Source organism: Heterodontus francisci, chromosome 5, assembly GCF_036365525.1.
Source record: "Heterodontus francisci isolate sHetFra1 chromosome 5, sHetFra1.hap1, whole genome shotgun sequence".
In the NCBI taxonomy this organism is placed as follows: domain Eukaryota; kingdom Metazoa; phylum Chordata; class Chondrichthyes; order Heterodontiformes; family Heterodontidae; genus Heterodontus; species Heterodontus francisci.
In genome coordinates, this window is record NC_090375.1 from 146,971,917 (window position 1) to 146,986,942 (window position 15,026).

General features: G+C 39.4%; 1 protein-coding gene across 3 annotated transcripts in view; it reads left to right on the forward strand.

Moving 5' to 3' along the window:
- tgfbr1b (transforming growth factor, beta receptor 1 b) overlaps nt 1-15,026 on the forward strand; it is an 84,790-nt gene that overhangs the window by 8,275 nt on the left and 61,489 nt on the right. The window contains exon 2 of one of the 3 annotated variants that reach the window (XM_068032218.1): nt 14,509-14,559. The exons of the other annotated variants lie outside the window; for them this stretch is intronic. The gene's annotated coding sequence lies outside the window, so the exon portion shown is untranslated. The remainder of the gene's footprint in view (nt 1-14,508; nt 14,560-15,026) is intronic. 3 annotated transcript variants of the gene reach the window in all.

Below are 15,026 nucleotides of genomic sequence, written 5' to 3' on the forward strand. Positions count from 1 at the left end.
AGACACAAATCCATCTCTGTTTTGTACACTGCGATATCAGCCACACTCATCTAGCTCCCTCTTGAACACCTAGTTAATTCACACTCACTACATCAGCCAGCCTCCTGTTCCAAAGGTCTTTAATTCTCTGCGAAAGGAAAGCCCGACCCTAACATCCAACCTAGCTTGATGTTTACATCCTATGGTTTCCCCAAGGCTTCCTAATTCAGATAGTTCAAATGGATACAATCTAGTTGCTCCATCATTGTAAAAAAAAAAATCTCAATCACATATCCCAGCGTTTGTCTGGAGTAAAAAGATACACTTCTAAGCCTATTGTAACTAATCTGGGCAACCTTAGAATATGAATCAAATATATTTTCATTCTGTAGTAAGATGTGCTGGAATTATTCATTTAAGTCTGACTGCTTTGTTGCATCACTTTGATTTACATTGTACTGAGATTTGGTTTCACTCTAGTTTGTCCAAGCAAGTAGAGGGTGGCCGTGTTTATTGCCCGCACAACTTAATTTCAGACATTTTAATGTACAATTCTTTGTTTAGAATCATCTGAATTGGAATGTCGCACTGGATGCTGTTGTTAGTTATTCAGTGGATAATATTTTGCACGTCTGTGCAGCTAAAAGTAAACTTTAAAAAAAAAATACAAATTTCTGAGCTCATCTAGTGCTGAAAATCTTAAAAATAATTATGTACAATCGTCAGTAGTGTTGCCAATGTAATCTTACCAGTCTTTAAAAACTGAAGTAAATATACTGCTAAAACTCAAGCTACTGTAAAATGTTTAAAAGTTTAAAGCAGTGTTTTGGTAAAGAAACAGTGCATTGTCTTCCTGATAATTCTGTTTTGTTTATGTTCTGTTTAATGATGTGATTATTTAAGAATTACACTGAACGAAGTAAAATAAGATCATTCAACATCACAAATCAAAATAATTAAAATTTTAATTTTAATCTGTTTTCCAAATGTCGATACCGCACACTGTATTTTGTGGCCTTCAGACATTTTTAATAGTGTTCATCTTTGCTTCTGAAGCTAGAGTTATTCAATGCTTCATTAATTATTGATACCTCTAAACAGCCACAAGGATCTGTTTCTTTCCCCTGTACCCCAAACATGCTGCCCCATGGTGACACGGATTCAGCTTCCACCTGTACACTGACAGCCATCTCTACCTCTCCACTGCCTCTCTCGCTGTCTCGTCTTGGGTGAACCACGGTTTCCTCCAGCTAAACAGTGGGAGAACTGAAGCAGTCATATTTTGTCTCTGCCATAAACTCTAACTATACCAACAATTCCCTTCTCTCTGCCACTGCTTCAGGTTGCATCACTTTGTAACCACAATGTCTTTGACGTTGCTGAGTTTACAGCCCTATGGCCTCTCTGTCACTTACTTCCACTAGTTTGTCTGCCTTTGCTTCAGCCCATCTACTGCTGAAACTCTCATCCATGCCATTGTGACCTCCAGCCGCAACTATTCCCATGTTACCCTGGCTGGCCTTCCATTCTCAAACTTCAGCTCATCCAAAACTCTGCTGTCTGTATTCTATCTCACACTGTCCTATCCACCATCACCTTGTCCTCAGTGACCTACTCAGGCTCTCAGTTCCCTCAGTGCCTCATTTAAAATTCTCATCCTTGTATTTTAAATTCCTTGTTATCTCTGTAGAATCCTTCAGTGTTATAATTCACCCTCCCCAATTACTCCATTTCTGATTCTGCCCTCTTGTGCATCCCTTCGCTTCGCTATTGATAGCTATGTCTTTGGCTGCCTAGGTCTCATACTCAGGAGTTCCTGCCATAAACCCCTCTACCTTTCCACTTCACTCTCCTCCATGCAACTGGGGGTACTTTTCTATGTTAAAGGTGCATCTGTAAGTGAAATCTGTTGTGCTGTCTCCCTGCTAGAGCAATTCAAATCTAATTCCACTTCCCTGCTCTCTCCATATAGCCCAATATCTTCCTTTGCATCACATGTTTAGTTCAATAAAAGGATGCACCCAGGTCTACCTCCTCACCACTGTCCTTGATTGTCTCTGTTGTTAAACTCCAGAAAGCATCTTATGGAAGGATAATGCTGGAGCCTATGTTTATTCCGTTTCACATTTATTGTACAGAGTAATAGGATTACAAACATGTAGCTCCTCACTCAAACCCTTCACCAGTCTCAGTAAGTGTCTGTTTATAAGTGCTCAAGTAAGACCCCATTTAACACCCTCCACCTGCATATACCCATTATTTAAGAAGGGAGGGAGAGAGAAAACGGGGAACTATAGACCTGTTAGCCTTACATCAGTAGTAGGGAAAATATCAGAATCTATTCTAAAGGATGTGATGAATGAATAAATGGTTAATTGGATATAGTCAATATGGATTTATGAATAGGAAGTCATCTTTGACGAACCTGTTGGAGTTTTCTGAGGATGTTACTAACAGAATTGATAAAGGGGAGTCAGTGGACGTAGTATCCTTGGATTTTCAGAGGCTTTTGATGAAGTCCCCTACAGGAAGTTGGTTAGCAAAATTAAAGCACTTGGGATAGGAGGTAATATACTGGCATGGATTAAGGATAGGTTAACAGGCAGAAAAAAATGATTAGAAATAAATGGGTAATTCTTGCATTGGCAGGCTGTGACTAGTGGGGTACCACAAGGATCAGTACTTGGGCCCCAGCTGTTCACAATATATATCAATGATTTGGATGTGGGGACCAAATGTAATATTTCCAAGTTTGCGGATGACACAAAACTAGCGTGGGTTTGTGTGTTGTGAGGAAGATGCAAAGAGGCTTGTAGGGGATTTGGACAGGCTGAATGAGTGGACAAGAACAATGCAGATGGAATATAATGTGGAAAAATGTGAGGTTATCCACTTTGGTACGAGGAATAGATGTGCAGAGTAATCTTTTATCATTTAAGAAATAGAAAGTATAGATGTACAAAGGGACCTGGGTGTCCTCGTCAATAAGTTACTGAAAGCTAACATGCAGGTGCAGCAAGCAATTAGGAAGGCTAATGGTATGTTAGCCTTTATCACAAGTGGATTTGAGTACAGAAGTAGCAAAGCCTTGTTTCAATTGTATAGAACCTTGGTTAGACCACACATGGAGTGCTATGTGCAGTTCTTGGTCCCCTTACCTTGGGAAGGATATTGTTGCCATAGAGGGAGTGCAAGAAATGTTCATCAGACTTGTTCCGGGACTGTCCTATGAAGAGAGATTGGAGAAACTGGGTCTGTATTCTCTAGACTTTTGAAGACTGTGGTGATCTCATTGAAACCTACAAAAAAAGGGATAGACAGGGTAGATGCAGGTAAGATGTTTCCCCTGGTTGGGGAGTCTAGAACCAGGGGACACAATTTCAAAATAAGGGGGAAGCCACTTAGGACTGAGATGAGGAGAAATTTCTTTACCCAGAGGGTTGTGAATCTTTGGAATTCTCCACCCCAGAGGGCTGAGGAAGCTCAGTCATTGAGTATGTTTAAAGCAGAGATTGACAGATTTCTAAATGCCAATGACATCCTGGGTTATAGGGATAATGTGGGAAAAAGGCATTGAATGGATGATCAGCCATGATTATATTTAAGGCGGAGCAGGCTCGATGGGCTGAATGGCCTACTCCTGTTCCTATGTTCCCATAATCAAACAATTGATTACTATTAACAGATTCTCTCTATTTTATAATACAATGTGGATTACCAAGCTCAAACAACATTTCAAAATAAATTCCATATGTACAAATTAAAATGCTCAAACATTTCAAAATAAATCAAAAATTCCATATTGGGTGCAAAAGTATTACATTGTGAGACGTCTCTCCTCTACCACCCCTAACAATTTCTTTGTACTCTCATTTCTTTTTGTGAAACAATCGGATAGCTGATGACTTGCATCTACCCATTTAAATTTGGAGATTTCCTTTTTCTTCCAGCATTTGTTTCAATCCAGCAAGATCAATACGTAGTCTTCTGTCACTCACAATGTTTGTAGAGTGTACATTGTCCCACAAAGAACGATTATTCACATAACATTCAATGGGTAACCTGTCTTCAGTGTGTCCCTTGTTCAGAATTTCAACCAAAATATTAGAACCCCATATGCACTGCCTCCATAAGACAGTGTTTTGCTTTTCACGACCTGTTTTATTTTCTTAGCCTCCCAAGTTAAAGGACTACATTTCCCATTTTCACCCATCAGAAATATTATGAAATCAGCTGCACTCGAATACCATCAGTATGATTAGCATGTGAAGCCTCACTAAAAGTTATTAGCTTCATGTTCTTTGGGCCACTTAAGGATGAGAACTCCAGTACACATTTCTCCAGATTTAGCTTTTTTTAATGTTTTATTTGCCCTTAAAACATACTCAGCGTTCGGCTGTTTCATCATTGTGCTTAACTCCAGCACATCAAATCTAGCATCAGGCCTAGTTTGAGAGCACAACCAGTTTAATTGACCCACCAGGTTTCGCAATTGCTCAGTCTCTGCTTTAGATATGCCATCATCTTTGTGATGACCTAACACGATTAACCGGGATGGGAGTTATACTCTCTGAATAGGATTGTTGCTTTAAAGTTATTCCAAACTTGGTCTGCTTAATATCTAAACCAATATATTTAAAGGCCCCACAAGCCTGACTCCCAATCTTAAATTCTGCCCTAATCTTATTAATACCCTATATCTTAAAATCCGCAGTACCACCCCATTAGAAATCATCAACGTGTATCATGAAGATGCCTGAAAGTTTCCCTTTAATACCAATAACAGAATCTGCTTTTAGTTGAACACAACCAATTTTCAACAAAACAGATCTCTGAGAAATATCACACTCAGGAAGCTGTAGACCGTAAGGCCATAGACACGTTTGCTTAGTTTCCATAGTTTTCCTTCTGCATCTGCTGCTTCTATGGGTGGTTTCAGGAACGCTTCTCTCTGAAAAGTATCACCTTGCAGTAATGCGGCTTTTATGTCAGTGCTTCTACTCTTCCATGAATGTGGATTTTCAAGATTATTCTTCCAGCTGTGGGAGTGTTCACTCTAACATCGGTATCACCCATTCACTCTTCAAAACCCGTCACAGCTAGTCTCGCTTTAGCCTTAGAAGTTCTATCGGGAAGGACTTTTTCAGTACGAATCCATCTATGTGAGGAGGCTGTCCCCTATCTGATACCTCAATAAACATCAAACTCTCCAATTCCTTATGTTTTACTTCTCTTAATAGTTTATCGTCAAATTTATTGGCAGCCACTAAAACTTCACGGTCATGAGGACTTCTGCGTCTTGTTCTATTCGGAGACTGCTATCTAGCCTTCATTTCATTGTGGAGTCTGCTCAGACAGTGGCCTTGATTAGCACTTTGTCTTTTGGGACTGCTGCTGGAAGACCTCCCTCGCACATTATTGGAGGCTTTTTCTCCAGTACGTGATCGCTTCCTTATGCAAGTCACTTCCAGACCTACTATTAGAACGTGCACTGTGCTTTCTTTCCCTCCATTCTTTCACCCCATTCTGCCAGTCTATAGAGCTTGCTTCTTGGCCATCATCTTGAACATTCAACCAATATTTAAACTTGCCTGTAGATTTTCCTGCACGTCTCACAATTGATCCTTCCATCTATTAGACCCCTTAGGAATATATATCACCCGAGTACCTACTTGGGGCAATTGTCCTGTGGATGCAATAGCTCTTTCTTGAGTGTCGTGATCCCTCACATTACTATGCAATCCTTGATCTAGCTCATTTTGTTCCTCAGGATGTTCGTCACAAAATACTTGAGTATTTGATGTACAAGGTGCACCATTTCCCTCTACCAACTGCTCAGGTTCTGAGATTTTATAATCAACCCTGATCAGTTGTGAGGAATGAAGCTTAACAGTTTGCTTTCCATGCTTGATAACTACTGTCTTACCATCACGACCAATTACCTTACCAGGGCCCTTCCATTCCCTATGATCCTCTCTTTTATAATACACCAAATCTCCTGAATTAAATTCTGCCTCAGATAGCCTTATACAATGCCTCAGAGACTTCAGCCTTGATGACAGCCCATCTGCCTGCATGTAAAGCATTCAAATGTGCAGAAAAAGTTGAACAAATTGTAGTACCTTCTATAGCAGGAGGACTGTTGTACAGTGCAGAATGCAATTTGGGATTCCACCCATAGACCAGTTGATAGGAACTATATCCTCCAAACATCTGAAGCAAATTCTTTGCATGAACCACCCATGCCAGGGCAGTTGTCAACTTGCAGTTTGGCTGGTCAGCTAAGATTTATGCAGCATTTCATCAATCACTATGTGATTCTCTTACAGAGCCCTTTGCTGAAAGGAGTTTCAGCTGCAGTAATCATAACCATAATGTTCATATTTTCACACATGTCTCTGAACTTGTCATTGGCAATTTCCCCTCCATTATCATTCAGAAACTCAGCTGGTGCCCCAAGTTCAGTCCCTATCCATTTCTCTGTAATTTGGTCTATAATCACCCTTTTGTTCTTGCTGTTTGTTATTGTAGAAAGACTAAATCTGGTTGCTAGGTCTATAAAATGTCTAATGAAAATATCCTTGTCTTTGTCCCACACCTTTAAATCAATGGCAACTGCCTTGTTAATGTCACGTGCCAGTGGAAGACTGACAATAGGACGTGATGATGTCCTTTGTTTTTTTTTACAGTTTTCACACTTTTCATTAATCTCTAGAATCCTCATACTCTTCATCAATTACACCTGCATCCTTTAGCAGGGTTTTTGATCTCTGACAAGAAGGGTGAGCAAATTGTCTCTGTACCTTTAAGACAATTTGTTTTTATCTCTCTGATTCTTAACATCTGATGCTATTAATACTGTTCTAACACTCTGACTAGAAACATCAGGTTTTGTTAAGGGTATACAATAATGCCCTGACTGGGTAAACTGCAATTTCACTGAGTTTCCAAAAACAATTGCTGTATCATGCTCCATATCAAGTTTCATTTGTGCCTTTTTCACAACAGTAAAGATATTTCACTGGCTTACTCCTGCAATTTTACATGGAATTACTCTCTTCGGTGACTTCAATGTGTTGTCATCACCAAACCTAAAACTATTATACTCCTTAACCTTGCATTGGTCCTCACTAAGTGAATCCAGGTAACACTGTAACCAGTCAGTTCCACATATTGTTGACGTACAAGCACTATCCAATACAGCATAGTTGAACGAATCCGCAACTAACACATTCATCACAGTACTAAAACTCCTTGTGACTAGTACAATTTGTTCAGATTCATCAGTATTTTCCTCATCTGCCTCAGAATTCTCTGCGTCGTGCGTTATTCCGAGGACTCTGCTTCTCCGCTTAGGGCAGTTCATTGCATAATGATATTTTGAGTCACATCTGAAGCACCTATTAACTGCTCGTTGAGCATTCCTGGGATTCATTCACCTATGATCGCTGTTCCAATACTATCTTCCATTGTAATAGTCAGACCTGCTAAAGGTGCTTTCATCTTCATTCCTCCTGTCTTTAACCCTTCCACCCCTTATGCCTGCTTCCAGTATCTGGACCATTTCAAAATCCGGTAAACATTGAATTCTCCATTCTTTGTGTCACCGCAGAATGCCCTGTTTGTTTTACTGGGGCTGCAGGAAATGACTGTTTCCCCAGGAATTTCTTTGAGGCAGCAGACATTTGATCCAACAGGGAGTCTTTGTCCAAGAACCGAACCCCAGTTAGAGCAGGAGCCTGTCCATATGTGACACCTTAGCACAATCTAGCAATTTAAATCCTAGCACTGAACAAGGGATCTCCAAATTGAATTTCTTCAATCTTCTGTACAGTCTGTTAAATTCCACGATCTATATATATATTGAATAATCATTTGTTTTCCAAAATCTATCGAAGTCTGACCATGCCTCATATGCATTCGATAAGTCATCTTTCTTGTAAATTTCATCCAAGAATTCTAACAGAAGATCCAAATCTTCAGCTGTATCCAACTGATGCAAATCCAGTTCACAAAACACTTTACTTCTGATGTCACTTCCTACCAAAAGTGAAAACACCAAGGCCATATCTTGTTTGCTCTTTGGTAGAGATGTAACCCGTGTCCACATATCCACTTCATTTTTCCACTGGTCATATGGTTCAGACTCAGAATGTCGGAGGGTAATCATACACTGACAATTCACACTTGCTTTCTGCCATATTTTCCACAATAGCCAGTGAGATTTTAGTTTTGTGTTTAAAAAAAAAGAGATCCCAGTTTCCAACCTTCAGCTTTAGGCAACCATCCTGTGCTACCATGATAAACTCCAGAAAGCTTGTTATGGAAGGAAAATGCAAGAGCCTAGGTTTACTCAGTTTCACATTTATTGTACAGAGTAAAAAGGATTACAAACATGTAGCTCCTCACTCAAACCTTTCAGCAGTCTCCATAAGTGTTGTCTTATAAGTGCTCAAGTAAGACCCCATTTAACACCCTCCACATGCATATAATTAAACAATTGATGCACAATTAACATGTTTTGTCAGATTATTTGTCAATATCCAACCTTGAGTGAGTCAAAATTTCTTCTCTCCGTTCTTGAGTTGTGGGTAGTATTGTCAAGGCAGCGTTTATTGCCCATCCAGTGGTCGCTGAGCACATCAAGAACCCACCACAGCATGTGGGCCTGGAGTCACGTGTAGGCCAGATCAGATAGGGGTGGAAGGTACCCTTGCCCGAAGGACACTGCTGAACTTTTTTAACAATCTAAACCATGAGTTACTAGATATGAAAAATTTGCCATGGTGAGATTTGAACTCATGACCCTTGGGTTGCTATTCAGTACGATAACCACTGCACTACCATACCCAGCTTCTTCCAGATCAACAGTGGGGAGACCAAAATGAGCATCTTCAGTTCCTGATGTGAGTTGTGCTTCCTTGTCTCGATTCCTCTCCCCAACCACTACCTGGGTTCAGCCAGACAGTTTGGGGAAAAAACCAACCCTTCTGACCATAAGCTTAATTTCAGACCATACATTCATTCCATTACTTCCACCTTCGTCCCTTTTTCAGCCACTTCATTTCTGAAAACTGTTGTGACTTATTCTTCTTATGTGCCTTTGTCACCTCCAGACTTGAGTAGTCCAACACCATCCTTGCCAACTGACCACCTTCCACACTCGATAAACTCCAACAACTTGACCACAAAAATGCTACATGCCATCCTTCTCTAAACTAAGACTTGTTTACCCATTACCACTAGCTTTGCTGACCACCAGTAAATTTAAAAAGTATTTTTAATGCTTTCTATCTGTACAGTTGCCTCCAGCCCCATTTACCCGCACCCCCTGCCGAACACTCATTCCTCTGATTGTTCTTATGTGCATCTTCCTCTCTTTGCCCCACCATTAGTAGCAAAGTCATTAAGTTGCCTAGATCCTAGTCTCTGGAATTGCTTTTCTTTCTCGTCCATCTTTGACCATGCCTTTGATCAGCCACCTTTGGAATGCTCTTTATGTTAATTGAGCTGGTTAAGTACATGTTATCTCTGTCCTGTAGCAAAGCATTCTATAGTTTAATAACTTGAGCACATTAAGCTACTGCTTCAGTATAATATTGAATCGTCAAAGGTGGCAACTTTGAGATGATGTTAAACTGAGGTCTGCTTGTTCAGGTGGACATAGATTCCATGCCACTTTTTGTAAGGGGGAGAAAAAGCAGGCATTTCTTCAGCCAGCACCATTGTTACAACCGAGGCGGTAGGAATGCACTATTAATTCTCCACAGGTTACAACATATTCTTTAAAGTTTTCCCCACTTGTGGCAACAGTCAAATATACTATTTTCCCCCCAAAATAGAACACACTAACCAGGTTTCTTTACTGAACAACAAAATTAACAGTTTATTATAGAACAAGTATTAACTAATAATGAAGTAAACCAATATCACAGAGATCAAATTTATAAATATCCAACAGTAAATTTTAAAAAGTCCCTTTTACCTTAGTTCCTACACACACACATATATATATTCCGATTAACCAAAAAAAGTAAAAGGATTTTTAGATCAAACTCTATTACAGACAAAAAAAACCACACTCTGGCAGATCACTTGCTTACCCCTAAAAAAAGGTAGCAGATGAGACACACTGCACCAACTGGTGCACAGTTCAACCTCCGAGTGCACGCAAGCAGGATTTTTAGAATCTTTCAGAATTAGCTCTTTTGAGGCTGCTTTGAAGAGTAATTTAGCAGGCCTTCTTGAAATACAGGAAACAAGACAAATTGACACACAACTTCTCAGTCTTTTAGGAAATTGTGAAAAAACAAGCTGGGTTATGATCTTATTTTAACAAAACAGTCACTTTCATAACACCGCCAAAACTGATTAACTGGTCATTTTGCATGGAATTAATAGCACAGAAACAGACCATTCCACATAACTGGTTTATGCCAGTGTTTATGCTCCACATGAGCCTTCTCTCACTGTAAATCATCCAACCCTATCAGCATTTACTTATCTACCTTTCCTTTAAATGTGCCTCTGCTATTTGCCTCAATTACTCTGTGATAAGTTTCATATTCTAACCACTGGGTAAACAGCATGGAGTCTCATTACTGTTTGTAGAACTTTGTATACAAATTGGCTGATATGTGACCTAGAACAATGGCCGCACTTCAGAATAATCTTGGCTGTGAAGTGTTTTGCAGCATCCGAGAATGTGATGTGCTATATAAGTCAAGTATTTTTAATCAGTGTTTATGTACCAGTGTTGCTTAAACTAAATAACCATGAAATCTACAAAAGCTATCAGCCCTCCATTTAGTTATGAGGTGGTAGCATCAGGGTAATAGTGTATTTATTCCTGCAGCTTCAAGAAACATGCTGTTCTACTGTTTCGAATTTACTTTCAGGTATTCTCTTCTCTGCTGCTCTGCTAAGTTATGCTTGGATATGTTTTGGTGGCCATTAGATGGTGTCCTAGCATCTCAAAGTAGTCTTGGCCTTAAACAATGAATATCATCTGTTAGTTTGTCTGGGAAGGAGGAAGGAAGAGAACATCACAGGTGAGCCCACACCTGTTCATCTCCCATACACTTACCAGCCGAATTCACTGTATAACAAGAAATAGAGAAATTTTGTTTCCTTCTGTAGTCCTGGAGTACAGCAGCCAATTGTAGTACACGCTGGCTCAAATCCGATTACAGCAAAATCCGTAATTTCAACTTTGTATCCGTCTGGGGTGCGTAGCTCAGTGAGACACTGAGTAGTGCATTACCTGAGACATTGTGGTCAGTGCACTTCAGTTTTAATTGGGACTGTTGAGTGCCATTAGTTACTGGATCCACTGGATTTTGCTGAAAGTGTGGTTGGTCACTAAATTGCAAACTCAAAGTTCATCAGGCTCATCCATAGCTTCCCACTTGACTGCCTTAAAGGCACCCAAGTTGCAGTTTTACCTGAACTGCATGCAGTCTCTCTGGAGTTCGACAAACCAGTATAGAAAAATAGTGCGCATGTTGCTGATGCAAAGTGCATATTTTAGCAGTTGTTTCTAAACATTGCTTTCTGCTGATCTCCAGCAGTTACCTTCTTCTTTGAAATATTGTTCTTTGAATGAAGAACTGTCATGTAATGCATTTTTTAGTTTTATTTATCTTGAAGATAAGATTTGCTTCACAAGTTATTTCTATTTTAAGCTGTATAGTGACTCTGAACATTGGCCTGCTCTCTGCTAATACCAGCTACTTAATGATAATACTGAAGTCCTAATGTCCTTTAGGGAAGGAAATCTGTAGCCCTTAGCCTGGTCTGGCCTACATGTGACTCCAGACCCACAGCAATGTGATTGACTCTTAACTGCCCTCTGACTCCGTTCAAGGGCAGTTTGGGATGGGCAAAAAATGCTGGCCTTGCCAGCGATGCTCACATCCCACGCACAAATAATAAAAAAAAAAGTCCATCCTGAGGCTGCATCCCTTCCAAGTTTCTATCTTCTCTCTGTTTGCCTTTCTTTCTGAAGCCAGTGTACAAAGTGTAGATGTGCTGCATTTGATTTCCAGTGTTCACATTGTTGGCCAGACGCTCATTACATTTTTACCCATCAACTTCATTATATTTGTCAGCCATGGCATAGTTGGTAGCAATCTCACCTCTGAGTCAGAAGTTTGAGAGTTCAAGTACCACTCCAGAGACTTGAGCACAAAGTCTAGCCAGACACTCTAGAGCAGTACTGAGGGAGCGCTGCACTACTGGAGGTGTGATCTTTCAGATGAGACATTAAATTGAGGTCCCGTCTTTCCCCCTGGGGTGGGTGTAAAAGATCCCAAGGCACTATTTTGAAGAAGAGCAGGGGAGTTCTCCTGGTGTCCTGGCAAATATTTATTCCTCAATCAACATGACTATAAGATTATCCGGCTGTTTTTGGATGGCTGCCTGTGGGACCTAGCTGTTAGAAAATACTCTTTGTTTCCAACATTGCAATAGTGAGTACACGTCAAAAGTACTTCATTGACTAAAGCATTTTGGAACATCCTGGGGTCACGGAAGAGACAATATAAATGCAAGTCTTCTACTAATTGGGAGACTAAGATTACAGTTACTCATTATTATGTGATTTAGAGATTGTATTGTTGAGCCACAGTTGATTGAATATGTCTTATGGACTTAGTGGTTCTTAGAAAGGCAAGCTTATTCCTAGTCATGTATCCTGTACGTATACGTTTTTCAGTTTAACTTTTCAAGTCTTAACTGAAAATACTCACATTTTGGTCTGATACAGATCAATTATTTATGTTTTCTTGTCTGCTCCTTCCATAACTGTGCATTGAAAGAATGTTAATTTTATTTTTTTTAAGTTGATGAGACTGCTGCTCCAGGCCTGAACATCCTTAGATAGAAACTTGGCAGGGATGCAGTCTTGGGATGGACTTTTCTCTGTCAATTGCTTGTTCAACTTCATTCTTCCTGTGCTCTTTGTCCTACCCATTCCATTTTCAACAACATTGAAATGTTTTTAAATTACCATTATTCAAAATGGATTTTTTTTAACCAACCCTTGGTGAAAATAAAAATGTTTTAGGATATCACTTAGTGCAAAATCCTGTGCACTGTTCTTGTGCTATAAATTTATTATCCTGTTAAATTAAGATTGTTGAGATCTGTTACAAAATTCTTGAGTAGACCCCAAACACATTTTTAGTTTTGACTTTTTCATGTGGAATGCTTGATGCTTACTGACACCTAGTTTCATATAGCATTTCTCAGTCTTGGGTGAGTGTTGAGGCATTAGCAACCATCTTGAAATTTTGCTTGTTTGCTCTATTCCGAGGAGTGGAGCACCTGGTTTCTGCTTCTGAGACTTGTCCATCATGGCTTTCTAAAACTATATCTGGATGTGCTTCAATTTTTCTTCCTCCCCCATCATTTTAAGGGGGCTTAGACAAATGAAAATGCATCTTGTTGCACCTCATTTAAACTTAACAGATAATAGATGGATTTCTTTGGGAGATTATGTTTACAGGTAGATTTTTAATTGTCCACTTTACAACACTTAAGGGGATGAATCCATTTTTAGCAAAAACTGCACAGTTTGGAGAGTGGGTTTTTTGAAAATACAATTTTTTTGTTTTGGTTGAATCTTCATTGGTTTGAAAGAGGAATTTAGCCCTCTACATTTGCAAACATAATCCACTATTGTTTGTTTTCAATAAGGATAATCAGTCATTTAGCAAGGAACTTCCAGCATCTGCAGTATTTTGCTTTTATATCAGTCATCCAGCGATTAAGTGATTATTTAAATAAATTTCAAGCCATTCTGATGAATTTTGATTTTATATATAGATTTTACTTAAATTTGAACAATATTTTCAACTGATTCTCGAGTTCTGCCACAGTTGATATAAACACTACAGTAAACTTTTTAATTATTACTAATGTAGCTGAACATTGTTATGTTGCTTGAACACACTGCACCCAAGCATTCTGAAGATTGGTTCAGTTTTAAATGCTGGGAGCTGTGCTCATTATATCGAGGACCTTTTTTGAAATGTGTTGCTATATACTTTAGAATGAGTAGGTTCCACAGGCGGTTTAACATGGGGAAAGTATTTTGGAATAATAGCATGTGGAATAGCTTGTCGAGGGAAGTAGGGAATATGTAATAAATTATTTTCTCCACTGCTCTTGAAGGACAAAAGGGAATTTGAAGTCTGCCCTTTGATTTGGTGGCATTGGCCATTTCTAGTCTAGTACTGTCAAATGTTCATGGGGAATATGGGGGAAGTGATGTGTGTTTGTGTGTTTAGTGATGCATCATGGGTAGCCACCTCCTGAAATTTGCTTGATTCTGTTGGATAATTGGAGGGATTGCTGAAGATATTCTTGAAATTAGCTACGGTTTTATCTGCCCCCCCAATCACCAGCCCCCCATCCCCCCAGACTTCTGTTACTAATGGTTGGGGAAGGCCTGTTGGAGGTTGTACCACCCAATGGAGAGATTGAATGCTGATTGACGTTTCTCACCAGTTTGCTTGATTTGTTTAGGGAGAAAAACTGGCTTACAATTTTGAGCTTCCTTGTATTTCATTAAACCTGGTAAGTAACATGTTTGCCCCATCCCTCCACCTTCCTGCCTCTTGTTTGTGTCTATCTGTCTATATCTATTTAAAAGTATTAACAAATTTTACAAACTAAGTATATAGTAAGAGATTTTGTTTAATTTGCAGTTTTGGAAATGTTCCAAATTTAAAAATGGGTGTGCAGAATGCCATCCAAACATTCAAGTTATTACCAAATACTGTTTTCAAGGCAAGCATTTTTTTTGAATGGTGCAGTATTTAAAATTCTGTTTTTGCATGCTTGGCACTATTTATATTTGCTACAAACACGCATACAAAGAACAGCCCTGAAGGGAATAAGGCTACTGCTGTCTAGTAACTCTTACTATTTTTCTGTTGAAAAAATATTGAAATATATTTGAGACATAGTCATTACGGCACAGAAGGAGGTTATTCGGTGCATCGAGTCCCTGCTGACTCTCTGTAGAGCAAAGCAGTCAGTCC